Source organism: Jaculus jaculus, chromosome 13, assembly GCF_020740685.1.
Source record: "Jaculus jaculus isolate mJacJac1 chromosome 13, mJacJac1.mat.Y.cur, whole genome shotgun sequence".
Lineage (NCBI taxonomy): Eukaryota > Metazoa > Chordata > Mammalia > Rodentia > Dipodidae > Jaculus > Jaculus jaculus.
In genome coordinates, this window is record NC_059114.1 from 31,534,070 (window position 1) to 31,553,255 (window position 19,186).

Below are 19,186 nucleotides of genomic sequence, written 5' to 3' on the forward strand. Positions count from 1 at the left end.
TGACTGTTTAAGATCGTAAGCTACTGGGGTTTTGTTCAGGAAGTCTTTTTCCATTCCTATGTCATGGAAATTACTTCCTAAATTTTCTTCCAGTAGTATTCGCGTTTCTGGTCTTATATTAAGGTCTTTGATCCATTCGAATTTGAATGTAGTGCATAATGAAATGTGTGGATCAAGTTTCAGTTTGTCCAGCACCATTTGTTGAAGATGCTGTCTTTTTTCCAGCCTATATTATTAGGGCATTTGTCGAATATCAAGCAGCTATAGTTGCTTGACCCAAAGTCCGGGTCCTCCAGTCTATTCTATTGGTCTATATTCCTGGTTTTATGCCAGTACCATGCTGTTTTTATTACTATGGCTTTGTAATATAGCTTTAGATCAGGTATGGTGATGCCACCAGAGGTATTTCTTTTGCTGTGGATATGTTTGGATATGCAAGGCCTTCTGCCTTTCCATATGAAATTTGAGATCATTTTGTCTATGTTTGTGAAGAACACTGTGGGGATTTTAATTGGAATTGCATTAAATCTGTATATTGCCTTTGGTAGGATTGCCATCTTCACAATGTTAATTCTACCTATCCAGGACCATGGGAGGTCTTTCCATTTTCTCAAGTCCTCCTCAATTTCTTTTTTGAGTGTTTTTATGTTTTCATTGTACAGATCTTTCACTTCCTTGGTTAACATTATTCCAAGGTATTTTATTTTATTTTATTTTTATTTTTATTTTTTTGTTGTTATTGGAAATGGGACTATGTCCCTTATTTCTTTCTCTGTATCTTTGTCAGTTGCATATAAAAAAAGCTACTGATTTTTGTGCATTGATTTTGTATCCTGCTACTTTGCTATAGGAGTTAATCAGCTTCAGGAGTTTTGGGATGGAGTCTTTCGGGTCTCTTACATATACAATCATGTCATCAGCAAATAGGGCTAACTTAACTTCTTCCTTTCCAAATTGTATCCCTTTTATTTCCTTCTCCTGTCTTATTGCTTCAGCTAGGACTTCCAGTACTGTATTGAAAAGCAGAGGTGATAGAGGACAACTCTGTCTTGTTCCTGATCTTAATGGGAATTCCTCCAGTCTCTCTCCATTAAGTATTATTTGGGCCTTCAGAGCTTTGTATATATTGCCTTTATTATGTGAAGATATGTACCAACTATGCCAATTCTCTCCAATGTTTTGATCATGAAGTGATGTTGTATCTTGTCAAAGGCCTTTCCTGCATCTATTGAAATGATCATGTGAATTTTATGTTTAGCCTTGTTTATGTGGTGTATTACATTGACAGATTTCTGTATGTTGAACCACCTTTGTGTTCCTGGGATAATCCCACTTGGTCCAGCTGGATGATGCTTTTGATGTGTTGTTGGATTCAGTTTGCAAGGATTTTGTTCAGGATCTTTGCATTTAAGTTCATTTGGCAAATAGGCCAGTAGTTTTCTTTTCTTGTGGCATCTCTGCATTATTTTGGAATTAGGGTGATACTAGCTTCATAAAAGGAGTTGGGTAGCTTTCCTTGTTCTTCAATTGTGTGGCACAGTTTTAGGAAAATTTGTTTTGGTTCTTCCATGAAGGTTTGATAGAATTCAGCTGAGAAGCCATCTGATCCTAGACTCTTCTTTTTGGGGAGGTTTTTTATTACTTTTTCAATCTCTATGAGTGTGATGGGTTCATTGAGGTGATTAATCTGCTCTGAGTTTAGCTTTGATAGACGGTATGCATCCAGGAATTCATCCATCTCCTCCACATTATCCAGTTTTGTGGAGTAGAGGTTTTTGAAATAAGTCCTGATGATTCTCCCGATTTCACTTATGTCTGTTGTGATCTCTCCTTTTTCATTTTGAATTTTGTTAAGTTGAAGCCTCTCCTTTTTTTTTTTTTTTTTTTTTTTTTTTTTTTGCTTGATCAAATTGGCCAGGAGTTTGTCAATCTTGTTTATTTTGTCAAAGAACCAGCTCTTTGTTTTGTCAATTGTCTTAATTGTTTCCTTGGTTTCCAATTCATTAATTTCTGCTCTGATTTTAATTATTTCTTTCCTTGTGGAGCTCTTTGGGTTGGATTTTTCTTGTTTTTCCAGTGCCTTTAGGTGGATGGTTAGGTTATTGATTTGGGATCTTTCTGTCTTTTTTATGAAGGCATTGAGTGCTTTGAATTTTCCCCTGAGGACTGCCTTCATTGTGTCCCATAAATTTTGGTATGATGTGTTCTCATTGTTATTCAATTCCAGGAATTTTGCAATTTCCTTTTTTATTTCATCCACTATCCAATTATTGTTTAAGAGTGTGCTGTTCAGTTTCCAGGTGCCATTGGGATTTTTGGTGGGTCTTTTGTTGTTGATTTCTAGCAATATAGCATTGTGATCTGATACAATGCAGGGAATTATATCAATTTTCCTAAATATGTGGAGGGAGTCTTTGTGACCCATTATATGGTCTATTTTAAAGAATGTTCCATGGGCTGCTGAGAAGAATGTGTAGTCTGTGGATTTGGGGTGGAAAGTTCTGTAGATGTTCGTTAGGTCTAAGTGATCTATGGTTTTGTTGAGATGTCTTACTTCCCTGTTGAGTTTCTGTTTGGATGATCTGTCTATTACTGATAATGGTATATTGAAGTCCCCAGCTATGATGGTGTTGGTGGTTATTTCTGTTTTATTTTCCAGTATGTTTTTTTTATGAACTGTGGTGTTCCTGTGTTTGGTGCATACAGATTTATGATTGAAATATCCTCTTGATGGATTGTTCCCTTGATAAGCAGGAAATTGCCTTCTTTATCTTTTTTGATTATTTTTGGTTTGAAGTCTATTTTATCTGATATTAATATAGCTACACCTGCTTGTTTCTTATTCCCATTTGCTTGGAATATTGTCTTCCACCCCTTTACCCTGAGGAGGTGTCTGTCTTTAGTGGTGAGGTGGTTTTCTTGAAGGCAACAGATGGAGGGGTCCAATGTTTTGATCCATCCTGTTAGGTTGTGTCTCTTGATGGGTGAATTAAGGCCATTAATATTTAGGGTAATGAATGTGAGATTTGATTTGGTCCGTACCATATTGTGGTGGTAGATGTGTTTTGGTGTTTTCATGGGCTTTGCTGTTTTTTGTGCCTACTCTGGGTTTTGTTGCTGTGGTCTGCTTCTTGTAGGCATTTGAGTTGGGTTATTTGTTTCTTCTTTGTGGAGAATTTCTTGACATACTCTCTGTAAGTTTGGTTTTGTGTTCAGATAATTGTAAAGCTGAATTTTGTCATGAAAAGTTTTTCTTTAACCATCTGTTATGAGGGATACTTTTGCCCGGTAGAGTAGTTTGGGTTGGAATCCATAGGTTCTTAGACTTTGGAGAGTTTCATTCCAGGCGCTTCTAGCTTTCAGGGTTTCCACTGAGAAGTCTGATGTAATTCTGGTGGGGTTACCTTTGAAAGTGGTGCACTGTTTTTCCCTAGCTGCTTTTAGGATTTTCTCTTTGGTGTCAATGTTTAGAGTCTTAATGATAATATGTCTTGGGGAGTTTCTCCTTTTGTCCAGTCTATTTGGAGTTCTATTGGCTTCTTGTATCTTTATAGGCCTTTCTTTTAAGAGACTGGGGAAGTTTTCGTCAATAATTTTATTAAATAATTCTCCATGCCGTTGGTCTGAAATTCTTCTCCTTCTGGTATTCCAATGATTCTGATATTAGGATGTTTAAGTGTATCCCAGAATTCCCTCATGTTCTGTTCACAGGACCTTTTGAACTAACTGAAGTTTTTGAACTTATGAACTGTTTCTTCCATCTTGCCTTAAAGGTCAGAGTTTCTATCCTCCACTTGACTGACTCTATTCTTGAGAGCTTCTAGAGAGTTTTGAACCTTTTCAATTATGTTTGCATTTTCTACTACTTTTCTATGTATCATTTCCATTGCTCTGTCAAGCTCCCTTTTCATATCATTTTCTGATTTTCTTGATGATTCTTGGAATTCATCCTTGCATTTCTTTATGTCTTCATTTAGTATGGCCAGCTGATTTTTAACATCCTCATTTTTTTCACTCTCCCTCAACTCCCTTAATTCTCTTTGAAGTCCTTCCAATGTCTTATCAATATTTTTCTAGCTTAGTGATGGTAGCATCCACATGATTATCAGTCTTTTGTTCCTTTCCTGCAAGTTCTATCAGTAGGTTGGTCTGGGTTTCATTGCTCATAGCTTCAATTTTATGTTTTGATACTGATGGTTCTTCTGTGTTTTGGTTAGATGTATTATTCATTGTAGGACTAGGTGATCTAACTGGATTTTCTTGCATTTGATTTTTCACATTATTTCTTTTGCACTGTGGTCTGCCCATGACAGTGTATGGGCACGTAGGTGGGTGGATCAGCATGTGCTCTAGTGCAATGGAAATCTGAGTCAGCCTGGGGCAGTTGCCAAGCAGCCTGGGCTTTGGCTCCCACTTGCCAGAGCTGCCTATCTACTGCCTGACAGGGGTACCAAAGTTGCCTGAATTCTCAAGTGGTAATATGCCAAAGCTGCCTGCGTTTGAGCTTGGAGGAGGACTGAGGTACCAAGGCCTGAAGCAGCCCAAACTCTGGTTGGGAACACTGGAACCCAGAAACAGTCTGTGCTCCCCCGTCTCAGGATACTGGGGGCTGGCTGGGAAGGCACCTGAACTGGCACAAGCCAGAAACACAGTCTAGGTTTGTGTGGCAGTTACTGTGGGACTGGACTCACTGAATGTGCAGTGGAAGGAGCTGAAATGTGGGCAAATGTGCAGAGCAGTTTAAGCTTCTGCAGTGGTGGTGGCCTGGGGCCGGGAGCAGCAGTGGGGAGTGTCAGTGGGGTGCAGGACAGGGCATGGCGGTGGTGCGAGGGACTACTGGGGTTGCAGGAAGGGGTACAGAACCGTGTGCGGGATGGCAGCGGGGCGCAGGATAGGGCACCGGACGGTGGCGGTGGGATGTGGGACAGGGCATAGGACCTTGTGCAGGAGGCCGACAGGGCACGTGACTGGATGGAAGGCAGCGGGGCATGGGACGGGGTGTGCCATGGCAGCAGGACGCAGTGAGATGGGGTGTGGGACAGTGACAGGGCGCAGGATAGGGCGCGGGATGGTGGGAGGGCGCAACAGCTATTTGGTGAAATGGGTGGTCTACCTGCCCGTGAGGGGATCCACAGTTCCCTGATTTCTCCCCTTCTGAGCCCCCCACTACAAGAAGACCCAGAAAACCCTTAATTTCTTGCCTTTTCTTCCCCTGGATTTGCAAGGCAGCTAGGCAGTCGCCATCTTGGCCGGAAGTTGGCATTCTCTCTTAATAGGCATGTTTTCTAGGCATAATACAGACACAAATGCATCTCATTTATTCATAAGATGAGCCTATGGGGCAGGTCCTTTGATGTTCAGGAAAGTTGACAGTAAATCGTAGCCACAATTTATTTCAGAATTTAATGAGAAAATGAACCCAGCTCATTCCTTCCATCCCATATTCTAAAACATCTCATTATCTGAGTTTGTCTTGTAAAAACCAGCAATGTGGTAATTATCATTTCCTAGAAAGCAGGTGGGAATTCTGGAATTTCTATACTTAACTTTTCTCCCATTTTAATTCATTTCTTTTTGAAGACCAGCGATATGGGATTATATTTTATTGTTTTCCCCAATGTTCATTCCTATCAATGCGGGTCTCTGTCATCACCCCATGTCCAGGTTGTCCCCTGCCCCTTGCAGCCTTACTTGTTTTGGGGAAGCTGAATATGTGGCTTGTTTTCCTGTGTGCCGGGTAGCAGTTTCCTCCAAATTGAGACATTCCTTCCTGGAGGGAGGGGAAGCTTTATATGACTCCAGTAATTTCCTGAAAACATAAGACATATCCAGGCTCTTCTACAACTATTAACCAGAATGTTTCTTATTAAAACATGGAAATATGTAAGATGAAAAAATATTTAGGGTAAAAAGTGTTATCTGGCTACAATGGATAACATGGAGCTGGTATGCAAATTAGAAGCCCATTTGCCAGGGTACCAGCATGTAGTGAATACATAGAAAGGTCGGCATTAAATATGTTATTAAATACCTTACAGTCTACAGTGTGAAATACAGCCTCCTTGCAAATCTTTGGTCTCTGATGGATCTTTATTTGAATGTCCCATCTTTTTTTTTTTTTTTGTAATGAAAACTCCAAGAATACTTTCTACTTGTACCAACCAGTGTCACCTTTAAAAAATATCTGTTACTTTTAAAATAAGATTATTTAAGTTTTCTTTCTGTGATTGCATTTAAATTTGCAAAGATTAGGTGCATAATAACATTCATATCATACTGGCTCTAGCTAGAATATAGAACTCATAGAAGTTACAAATTAAGAAATATATTGCAAAGGATTGGTTTACACATTTTTTGGTGGTGGCTAAGAAAATCTGAAATTCGGAAGGCAGAGCCTTCTGATGATCAGGTGAGCTCCCTGGTACAGGAATAAGCTCCTGTTCACAGACAGCTTCTTTTCTCTGGAATCATCAGGCCTGTTCTCAAGAGCTTTCAAATACATGAGTCTGTCCCATCCACATTATCTCTCCTAATCACCCTTACTGAAAGCCAGCCTGTCTTGGACTATAGTTGCATCTATACCTTCATAGCAGATCCTAGGCTACATTAAGGTATGAAAGAACAGCTGGAAAGGGTAGCCTAACCATATGTATTATACATCAAAAGTACCATAACACTATGGGATACACAAACATGCCCAACCATTGTAAAATGGTCTGTGAATGCTGATTTGGGAAGAGTGAGTTAATCTGATCAGTGAAGGGACCTGGAAAGTTAGTGATGTTTACTACTCTCTGTGATAGAATTAAATTGTGACTCTTAGATCTTTCTTTTCAGAGGATGAATTGGGTGGGGTGTCCTTATCACCAACCAAAGAGTGAAAAAAATTACCATAGGTTCATTGCAAATGTTTCCAACATCTCCTTAGAGGTGCTGTTCTGGGCCAAACATAATTTCTGCCGCTTTCACTTGCTTAACTTTTCTGCCTATGACAAATACCTTTGTCATATCCTGTGAAAGAGACCTAGACAGTTCAGAAAAGAAGCTCAAAGTCATTTTGTCAGGAAAATGGGACAAGCCTCAGGATAGCCTAGGAGACAAGAGAGGCAGACAAGGACCCTCATCTGTCTGTGGAAGAATATCCATGGGGGACAAACTGCAGTTCACCAATATTAAGTGCTTGAATCAAGCCACAGAACTTTCTAGAACAAGGAACATTATAATGCCTTCATTTCCTACTTCCAATGACATGGTAAACACAATCTCTCTCAAGTCATATATAAATATCATCTTTAATGTGAGGCTGTGAAACGTAACAAATCAATGGTCAAGAGCACAAATAAGCCTGCAGTCTTTCTCTCCCCTTGGTTTACAGTATGTTTTCTAATCTATAGTTGCCCTTGTACTAAAAAATGTTAAATATCTTTCTTATTCATAATTTTGATACATGGATATAATACATTTCAAATAAAATTCCCTCCTATTACCTTTGTTCATTCCCCCTCCCTGTCCCCTTCTCATTACTTCTCTTCAATGAGCTATCTTCTATTTTGATGTCTTAAACTTTTTTCCATCATCCATTGTCCACGCTGAAATGATGTTGGGCTCAGTATTGTCCAGGTCTTGTGCAGATAATGTCAGCTGCTGTGAGTTCTGGAATGTAATGGCTTCTTCATGTCTGGAGGCCAGTGTTCCACAGCATTCCTCCCAGTACTCTGGCTCTTACATTCTTTCTGCCCCTTCAGCAAGGATACCAGAGTCTGAGGTGGGGAAAATGATAGAGATGTGTCATTTAGTGCTGAGCACTCAATAGTAATGTTTTTTCTCACATAAAGATTTAGGCTTGTAAGAGTCTCTTTTAATCATAGGGCCTATTCTCATATGGGAACAAACTTCTAGGATCCATATCATAGGTATGTCATAATATGTGCTTTAGCTCATATTAGAATTTTTGGTCTGGTCTCTCTCTGCATGTGCATTTGCGGCCTCACACAAATGAGAATGTATGAGATGCCTCGTCACTCATCATTGCTCCCTCTGATTCCTGATGTCCTCAGGATGCTCAGGCCTGGCTATCGATCCCTGTGATCTTCAGTCCCCGAGCCCCACAGAAGTGTCAGCAGGACACATAGACTGCTCCCCTTGGATGCGAGAACACATGAGCAGACTCTGTGCCCTTTCATGTCAGCAAAGTCTTGGCAGATCTGTGTTTCCTTTAGAAAGCTTAGGCCTTAAGTTTTATCCCATTTTTTTCTAGTAGCTGCCTGTCTTTGTTCTACTTGGGTGAGCCTAATACAATTTCTCAGAACATATGTAAAGTTAATTTATCCCTGTTGCCTTGTATTTTGAAGCAAACCAAAAGAAAAAAAAAAAAGAAAAACCCACAGTATGAATCTTTAATTTGCAACAGAGCAGTGGTGCATAAGTCTCATTAAATCAAATTAAATCAAAAAGACAGACTGTTTTTATCCTAGGATGTATTTGGTGGAACCCACTTGCTATCAGTATTTCCCCCCCCAAGGAGTTGAATAAAACTAGCATCTCTTTATGCTACTAGGTGTACTAATACATATACAACCTTCTCAGCCCATTTCACTTTCTTATTTCTTAGTGAGAAAAAGTCCTTGTCAAAAAGTATTATTTAACTCAGTCTCTCTCCAGGAAAACTGAAGGATTAAAACTTTTAATATTACTGACCAATTGCATGCAATTTTCATAGTGTAGCAGTTAGCCTATGCATCCAAATGATAAAATGGGAATTATTACTATGAAATATGTCTCATGAAGAAAATTGACTTCCATGTAGGCAATTAATTTGATGAACAAGTTGCCCTATTCATGAACTAATTTTGGATCAGGAACACAACAGGGTAAAGTTCAAGTCTTTGATTATATTTCACTACTCTTACTCTTACCCAGGAATGAGGGCTTTATCATGGATGTGAGCATTTATCCAGCCTATTTCCCTTTACAATTGTGTGGACTGTCCCAGGGATGTAAGCTCCTGCAGTTTGTTCAGGAATTCACTACAAGCCATATTCTGAGGAGCATCCTGGATTTGATGAATGCCACCTCAGATAAAACTGTAAGAAGTGTGGAAGTCAGACTAGAAGGTGTAATCCTCAAGGGGACCTTAGGAGAAGCACCTGAATAGAAGGGCCCTGGAGAGGGTAAGATGAAATGTAACCTCAAATTTTTTCCCGTTTCTTTTTCTTCTCTGTCTTTTTTTTCCCCCTGGTGCTGAACTATAATTCCCTGTACCAGGATGTGGTCTTCATCCACAATAAGCTGTTGATCAGAAATACCTACTAGATCTCCCAAAATGAACAAGACAGACTTCTGTCAGAACATTTGATTATCCACCAGAGGTTAATGGTAAGGCCCTACTGCTGAAGGCACCATACACTGTTGGCACGGACCATGAAGAGACCTGGTTGGAATCTGGAGAAGAGCCAGTTCCCAGCCAATTAGCCCATCTAGTGCTAGAAGATATGAGCTACCAGGGGAAAATGGCCAGTATCTGTCCAAGCAACTCAAAGTCTTAGCGACTCAGAAGCAAACAACCTGATGTGATGGTCACACAAGTGCAATAGTGGCACACAGCCATGGTGGGTAGCCAACTGCTCTTTGATTGTCTAAAAGATCTACTCAGTGGTAAGCAACCCATATCTGGAAATGGGAAACACGTCAAAATCATATCCAGATAATGATTCTGCTTTCCATCATCAAGCTCCCACTAATCTTAGACTATAACAGGTTCTACAACTTTGAATTCTCTCTAAACTAATAAAGGTTATCCCATTTAACCAGTACTGACTTCATTCTCCATTCGAAAATATGCTTCTCTTTTTCAGACAGGAGCTTGACCTGAGGAGATAAATGACACAGTGCACTCCATCCTGGCCCCAGCTGAAACCACAGAGGAATGAGGGAAATGCAAAAGAGTGCTGCTATCTTAGTGGATATGATATCAGCACAAGAGTGATGGAAATAGATACTGAGGACACTCAACACCTACCAAATCAGAGATCTAGAGGCTCCTAAGTAGACTCAAGTAGACTTAAAAGGCTCCCAGCATGGCTCAGGGAATTTGGTGGAAGAGGGGGTAGAAAGATTATTAAAGCCACAAGTTGGGACATTTTGCACAGAAACATTGCTTTTCCCACCCAATGCATGACCTACAATTTCCATGGGGTTGACCTGCATGCCCAATGATGAAGGCCTCTTCAGAAAAGTGGAAGGGAGGAGGGAAAGGATGGTACCAACATGTGTTGTTTACATACTAAATAGGTCCATATCTAATTTAAAACAAAGAAAGCATATGTCTTCAAATTATATGGGTCCTAAATCTGCAAGCATCTTGCAACTACTCCCTAGCTATGATTCTCTCTTAAATGATTTTCAGTATTTGTCTCTTAATATTACTACTTTAATTCTCAGTAGCCTCTACTAGTTGCATGATTTCAGATTATTCATTTAGTGGGTGTTTTGTCAGTATGAATGATTTTTTTTCATATCTCATCCTCAATCTTGTTTGTTTCATTTTCTCTTTTGCCTTAGTGTGCCATTCAAATTTAATTTCCCACTAACATGAAATTGCCAATCTTTTGAAAGTTTGCCTGATGATGCCACATTTTGCTTCTCAAAAATATGGCTAAGGGTATGGAAGGATAGCTGAGTAGTTAAGGCATCTGCCTGAAAAGCCTAAGGACCCTGGCTTAATTCCCTGGTACCCACCACAAAAACAGATGCACAATGTGACACATGTATCTGGAGTTCATCTGCAGTGGTTAGAAGCCCTGGTGCATCCATTTTTCCTCTCTCCTTGCAAATAAACAAATATTTTTAAATAAAAGAATCAACTATCAGCCCCTCTATCAACTCTAAATCACCTATGAAATGAGTTTAAAGCCATTATGCCTTTTAGATGTCCCAAGCTAGCATTTAACACCTACATGTTATTAAATAAAATTCTCGGGCTGGAGAGATGGCTTAGCAGTTAAGCGCTTGCCTGTGAAGCCTAAAGACTGCGGTTCGAGGCTCGGTTCCCCAGGTCCCACGTTAGCCAGATGCACAAGGGGGCGCATGCGTCTGGAGTTCGTTTGCAGTGGCTGGAAGCCCTGGCGTGCCCATTCTCTCTCTCTCCCTCTACCTGTCTTTCTCTCTGTCTCTGTCGCTCTCAAATAAATAAATAAAAAAAAAAAATTCTCCCCACCACAATATCCCACTTAGTGCCATTATGCATGAGGCTGAATTTAATACTACATTGTTGTTTTCTTTCTGTGTATTTGCCTTGTTTTCTTATCCTGTGATTCTTGGCTTAGTTCAAATTCACTGAGGTTCTCTTCAGTATTTCCTTTCTCATTAATAGCAGTTTCTTAAGGAAATTCACAACTTTTTTAGTATGCTATACATTGTCAATAAATTGTGCAAATTAATTTATTATTTTTAAATTTTTCACAAATTAACAGAATACCATGTATCTATATAGTTAGGTGCATGATATTGTGTTACATGTGGACATTATCATGCAAGTATATATTATACATTAAGCAGAAAAGCTATGTAAATTCTTGTGTTTTACATACTAGATTTTAAAAGCTTTTCATATCTGAGACTATGTATTGTACATTTTTTCACATACACTATTTGTATAGGCAGCAAAAACCTGTATGTTAATGCTGAATGTTAATTCAGACAAAAAATAAAAATGATATTCTAATGTAAAGAAATTGTAAGAAGTGGCAGCTCTCACCTATGTCTATGGCCAGATTTCAATGCCATGTCTGAACCCAAGGTTGTGGGATGAAATACAGGACAATGATATAAACTGGGAAATTCTTACACAAAAAAATATAGAAGTAGAAGCAACTGTTCCCTATGCTCACAGGAATAGCTCCCATTCCTACAAGCTGAACAGGAAAACCTAGTTCTAATAGGTTATTTCTTAGGAGGGTCTTACCTATTCAGTTGGAATCCATGTCACAGACTGGGTGTTGAGGCAGTACTGTCTTGAAAATTCTGAAATCCAGACCAGAAAGGATCAGATTTGTGCTCAAGTAACCTAACCACTCTCCAGAACACAGTGTAAAAGGGCTTAAAGGAATACAAAAATACACAACAGCTGAGTGGTAAAGTCCACACGATCAGTCATTCAGCCAGAATTTATCCCACATAGAGGCAGCAACATACACCCCCAGTGAGACCCAAAAAAGTCAATGATGAGATTGCTCTAGAATGAGCACCAAAATGGCAGAAAAGCAGAGGTAGATTCAAGAAATTTTCATAAATGATTTCCAGTATTGAAAACATCGTATAGTCTGGGATGTAGCTCAGTGATACAGGACTTGCCTAACATGTGCAAGGCCTAATCCAGGCACTGAAAACAGAAAAAGAAAAAGAGGACGATGAAGAAGGAAAAGACAATGAAGATATAAATATTTTCCTTCCAGATTATTGAAGAGTTAGTTAAAAATCCACTCTCCAATATCATGCTGCCACCAATCTTGGGCTACAAGAGGAGCTGCACCTATTAAATCCCCTCTAAAATAATAATGGTTATCCTAGTTATCCAGTGCTGACTTCACTCTCCATTGGAGAATCTGCTTCTCTTTTTCAGATGGATACAGAACCTGAGGAGAGATCCAGCCCATTGCACCTCACCAAGGCCCCAGCTAAATCATAGAGTAATGGGGCAAATGATCAAAAGTGCTGCTTTTTTGGTGAATTTGGTACCAGCACGAGGATGAAGGAGATAGACACAGAGAACACTCAACTCTTACCAAACCAGACACAGAGGCTCCCAAGACCTCATCACTGAAGTAGACCTAAAACATACCCAGCATGTCTTGGGGAAATTTGCAGAAGAAGGGGTGGAAAGATTGTTAGAACCACAAGTTGGGACATTATTCACAAAGACTTTACCTCTTCCCCATAACTGATGGCTACCACCACAATGCATGATCCACAATCCCCAATGAAGAGGGTCCCTGGGGAGTAGGGAGTAGGCTAACAATAGTACCAACATGGTTGTTTACACACTAAGTATGTGCATAACTAATAAAGGAAAAATAGTATAACTTCAAAAACATGATGTGAAAATATCTAATTCTGGGATTGTCTGCAAGACAGCTTGGATTTATCATATGCTTTATCATATCATTAATTTAAAATCATCCAGCCTAGATTGCATGTACTCCTTTGAAGGTAGTGCTGAGGAAGGACCAGGCCCACTGGTTCCTCCCAAGGGGTTGAGGAGGAGGGTGGGTGTCGATGGCCAGGAACACACCACCAAGCCTGGAGTCTTGTCAAAGCAGGAACTGATAAGAAAATATATTTAAGTTTTCCAAAGGGGGAATAATGAGTAACATCTATTTGCCAAAGATGGTTGGGGTGAAGGCTCCGAGGGTTACTCCCGGAAGTTTGGAGGGGGGAACCTGGAGGAAGGGTTGGCAAGACTTGCATGTCCTAATAATTAATCTATTTGGGGGAATCTTTGTTTAAGCCCTTTCCAGTTGGTGTGGGTTAGTGAGTGAAGTTGGATAGCCTCTGAGACAGTGTGACAGTGAGCCACAGAGGCCAACTGATCAGCCAAGCTGTTTCCTTTGGACAGGAAACCTAGTAAATTTTGATGGCCTCAAAGGTGTTGTGTGAAGATATGGTGGACTCTCTGTTTGAGTAGGGTGTGAGCCTGGATCATTAAGGGAGATATAGGGTTGTAATCAAGTGTAAAATGTGAGCTTCAATGAGATTGGGCAATAGATTCCCAAACAAACATTCTAATAAACTGATCCTGTAATGGCCCTGGGGGAAATTTTTTTTTTGGAGACTTTTTTCCACCCTATCTATAAATGTAGCCAAGTTCTCAGATGGTTTCTGGGTAACACCTATAAAGGGGGATTTCAGAGGGTCCCTCATCAAGCTTTTTCCATGCCGCCAAGCCCAGTGCCCTGACCTGGTCCCTATACGGATCAGGTATAGCCGCCTGTTGAGTTCCTGTAGCATGTTGATCAGAGGAACCTGACAGCATCCCAAAAGTTATGGGCACAGAGGCTGTTGACTTTGGTTTCGCTCTGCCTGTATATGGCACTCACCTTGAAAAAAATCACACCACTTAATGAATCGGGGACCCAACAAGATGGCCTTAACTAGATTTTTCCAATCTTGGGTCGTACAAGGTTGATGGGCAAGTCCCTGTAACATGGTCTCAGCCCAAGGAGAGTTAGGTCCATCCTCCGAGACTGCCTTTTTAAGCTCCTTAAGGTCCTGAGCTTCCCATGGATACCAGGCAGCAGGGCGATTGCCCCCAGGATTTAGATTGACAGGAAATAGAAAAGTAGTTTCATTTTCTGGTGGCTTGGTGGTCAAATATAAAGGGGACAGTGAGGGGGTCTGAAAAGGATTAGTCGATGGAGAAAGTGGGGTGGTCCCCTGGAAGGCCAAGGAGCACTTCCAAAGGGATCAAGTGAGGGGTATAAGGATCCACCCTTTTCTGGGGTTTTTAAAGCTGCATCTCCAGGAGGAGTAGCCAGATCAGGCTGTATACTATCTTTTCCTTTGTCCTCTGTCTTCTGTTTTTGTTTGATTGGTCTTGCAGGGAAGCAGCCCTTCAGGGCCAAGATCATAGGGAGGACCCCCAAGGAGGGTATCTGACTCTTCTTCATATGTGCCCGATGAACAAGGGCCTCCACCCTGTCCCAAGTGTCCCAATCAAAGATATTTCCTTCTGGTAGCCACGGTGCCACCTTAAGAAGGTAATCGCAGGTCTGTTGAGCCTGATTATCAGTCAAATCAAGCCCTCTACTCTTTAAGAGTGCCCTGAGAGATTCTAAGGCAGGATTGGATTTAGAGGTAGACTGTCCCATATTATAAAGTCGAGAGAGAAATGTCTGTAAACTTAGGGCAATAGCAACCCACAGACACATGAGTACAACACAAACACAAGGACCCAAAAGATAGGTAAACATGCTGTAGAATTAAGTTCAGATTTTGATCTGTGATGGCCAGATGAGTCTGTGTCCTTAGGGGACGGCTCAATGATACCAAACATGGTGCAGATGGGAGCAGGTCTCCCCAGCAGATCTGCTTTGTGTTTCGGGATGGAGCCCTCACTCAAATGAGGGAGCAATACACCTTGAGTCTCCCCCAGGTATGCCCACAAGGTGTGTCCACTAGGGACGTATGACCTGTTCAGAAATACAAAAACCACAGATGCAGCTGGCCAGCTAACAAAAAGTGAAAGGAAAGAGAAAGGGAACAAAGAGATGCTGATAAGTAAGTACAGGTTATATAAGCAAAGTTTAGCACATTAAATATGAAGACTGCCTCATAACTTATGAGAGTACACTCACCCACACACCAATTGACCTCCTCAATGAGAATGCCTCACACGGGGCCCCAGTCTGCAGGGTTCCCATCACCCCACATTGGGCGTCAGACTGCCGGGTTGAGGAGGAGGGTGGGTGTCAATGTCCAGGAACAAACCACCGAGCCAGGAGTCTTGTCGAAGCAAGAACTCACTTTATTGTAACAGGCTTATATACCTTTGAGAATGAGGGCAGGGATTTTAGGATGGGGTGAGAGGTAAGGGCCAATTGCATACCACCACTTTTGAGACGATTGGTTCTAAGCACATACTAGAGGATTCTAACTTCCTACGTGGAAGTAGCAGGCCTGAGACCATTAGGCATCCTGCTGAGTCATAGCTGGCTAGAGACAGGTCTCCAAACTTTAGCTAGGCTCAGGAAGTTCCACTAGGCCTCACGTCTGGGCATCTCAAGGCCCAACAAGGTACCACAACAGTAATGGTACTATTCTATTTTCTGGGGTTTTGTTTTTACCTGTTGTCTTTTAAAAATAATTTATTTATTTATTTATTTGCAGGCACAGAGAGATAGAGAAACAGACAGAGAGAATGGGTGCACCAGGGCTTCTAGCCCCTGCAAACAAACTCCAGATGCATGTGTCACTTTGTGCATCTGGCTTTACATTGGTACTGGAGACTTGAAACCTGGTTATTAGGCTTTGCAGGCAAATACAAACCCTAGGCCATCTCTCTAGCCCCTGCTGTTGTATCTTTTCAACGGACTGTTTTGTATCCTAAGATGACTATAGAGCCTCGACAAGCTGGTCCTACTGTTGTACATGACCCTGCTGTCGCTGGTGTTTGCATGTAAGTGCTCACACACATATAATCAGGTTTGTCAACTTTGGATGAAAGTCTCCAGGGCTACTGTGTGGCTGTCATTGTACCAAGATTAGAAGTTATCTTGGTCTAGAAAGGTTTAGTTAAATCTTGTTGTCCATTTGTATTGGTTTTGTATTGGGGCAACAAACTACTAAATATTCAGGGTCTCATCTGTATAGGTTTGATTTCAGAAATAAGTCAAGTAGTATCTTAAATATAGGATCCACATCAAATGTCTAGAAATGAGTGTGACAATGCGTGAGATGGAGACTACACTGAATGGAAATGACACTGTGATGGGTACTATTGAAGGAAAAAGTAATAAACACGAAGAAGCAGCAATTAAACTATTCAAAATTAAATATACAGAATAAATAAATCTTTCAATATATCCATGGAGTCCAAGTGAGCTGTGGTTTCAAATATGCTCAGTGTCCCTAAAGGAAAGAAAAACAAGAAATTAATTTTCAGATCTTTCTTAGATACTCCACTTGACAAAGAATAGCAGGAAGAGGAGAAGAGAGGGTAGTAAATGGAGGGAGAGAAAAGGAAGATGAAAGGAGGAGGAATAAAAAGTAAATAATCTGGGGGCTGGAGAGATGGCTTAGCGGTTAAGCGCTTGCCTGTGAAGCCTAAGGACCCCGGTTCGAGGCTCGGTTCCCCAGGTCCCACGTTAGCCAGATGCACAAGGGGGTGCACGTGTCTGGAGTTCGTTTGCAGAGGCTGGAAGCCCTGGCGCGCCCATTCTCTCTCTCTCCCTGTATCTGTCTTTCTCTCTGTGTCTGTAGCTCTCAAATAAATTAAATATAAAAAAAAGTAAATAATCTGAAGATAATGTATCAAGGCACATACTACATTACCAAAATGGTCAAACCATAAAGATGAAAAGAGCTAGGGGAAAAAAGAAACATTGGTTAAGAGTGATTAAGTTCCATGGACCAGATATAGACAATAAATTTCTTTTTTATTATTTATTTTTGAGAGAGAGAGAAAGAAAAAAAGTGAAAGAGAGAGAGAAAGAGAGAGAGAGAATGGGCACACCAGGGCCTTCAAACACCCTAAAGGAAGTCCAGACACATGCACCCCCTTGCACATGTATGACATTGTGTGCTTGCATCACTGTGCATCTGGCTATGTGGGACCCAGAAATTTGAACATGAGTTCATAGGCTTTGAGACAAATGCTTTAACTACTAAGCCATTTCTCCAGCCCCAGACAATAGATTTCTAGTGGGAAGTAAGCAAGATTGGAACACACACCTTTGAGGTTGTAAGACATCAGGACTCTTGCCTTGAGTACTTAAAGGAAATGCAGCTCAAAGAAAAAATAGAAGTGAAGTGCAGTAGTTTCCAGATACACACAGGCAGAAACAATTTAGCACCAGATTTTTTTCTTTTTAACACTATCCTCTGGAGCAAAGCAAACATCTGGGAATATGAGATTCCACAGAGTGAAGTATGGGAAGAACTGGTGTAAAAAGGGAAGTCAATTTGAAAATCAATTTTTGGGAAGTAATTTCTGGCAGGGCCAACTTCTCAGCACTTAGTTGTTGGACAGGGAGAATGGCCTCAGAGCACCTCCCACTGCAGTTTGACTGCTAGGCTGCCAGCTCCTGCTGACCCTGCTGGACAGAGGTCACCTAGAGAGCCCTCAGCTCTCCTTGGAACTGGCCCTCCTCTTTTCATTCCCTCTTATTTTTGCCTGATTTGAGCCAGTGTGCAGTGTCAAACCCTCTTGTGAGCACTTCACACTCTACCTGTGAGACTGGTTTTTCTAGTTTTTTTTTTTTTTTTTTTCCTATAGCTTCATTTTCACTTGTAGAGCTGATGATATTCCTCCTGTTTGCTTTAGGGTCCCTCCATTGGCCACAACAGAGTCTGAGAGTCACTCACATGGTCCATCCAAATCCTGTGTTTCTCTTCACTGTGAGATTCAGAGTTGTCACCAGGCTTTAAACGATCCCAGGTAGAGTTGCAAGAGGTGGGATCTGTGGTTGTGTGGTTTATACCTACAATGCCTGCCTTGTTCTCCTGGTACCCTACCTGCATTCTCCTGAGACCCCTGGTGAGGCCTGGAAGGTGAGGACTGCCAGATGGAGGGATGGAGGTCCTACTTAGTTGCTCCTTTCCTTTGTTAACTGGCCTGAGGGGAGCACCCCTTTTGATCCTAACTCCACCCTTGAACCCTTTTTCCAGTTCCATGAGGCTCATCTCAGGTGGACTTGACCCAAGACTCAGGTATTGGAGAATCAACAGCCACAAAAAGTCAATCTGCTCTTAAATTTTTTGTCTCACATTGTTGAATTAGAGACAGAGGAGTAAGCAATAGTTATTAAGAGTTGTAACCAAGAGAAAGGTTTCTGTGGTATTGATTCATGATATCATTAGTTTTGTGTGACCCTCTTTCTTCCCTTACCTCAGTCACTCCAGACCTTTCCATCTACTGCATTCTGTCCCTCAACTTGCCTGTCTACTGTCCCCATCTCAAATCCCTCCCTGCATCTCCTCATTCCAAGTCTCTTTCTTGCTTACATCCCAGTACTAATGATGCTTACTATAATTTTAAAGAAATCAAAATATTCCATGATAGGATCTGTGTATGAGAAAGAACAATTTTTTTTTCTTTCTCAGCTTATATAACCCCAGTTTGACTTTTTCCAGGCCCACCCATTTTCCTGAAAAGTCTAAAGTTCAATTATTTTCTTACTGCTGAGTAGAATTTCATGTGCGTATGTACCACAGCTTCATTATCCATTCATCACTTAATAGGCATCTGAGCTAATTCTATTTCTTAGCTATTGTGAATCTGAACAATAAACATGGTTGAGCAATTATCTCTATAGTAAGGAGTATAGTCTTTTGCATATATGCCCAGGAGTTGCAGATCAAATAGTAGATCTAGTTTTATATTTTTGAGGTTTCTCTGTATTGATTTCAATAGTAGCTGTACAAGTTTGCACCCACTAGCAGTGCATGAAGGTTCCTCTTTCCCCACACCCTT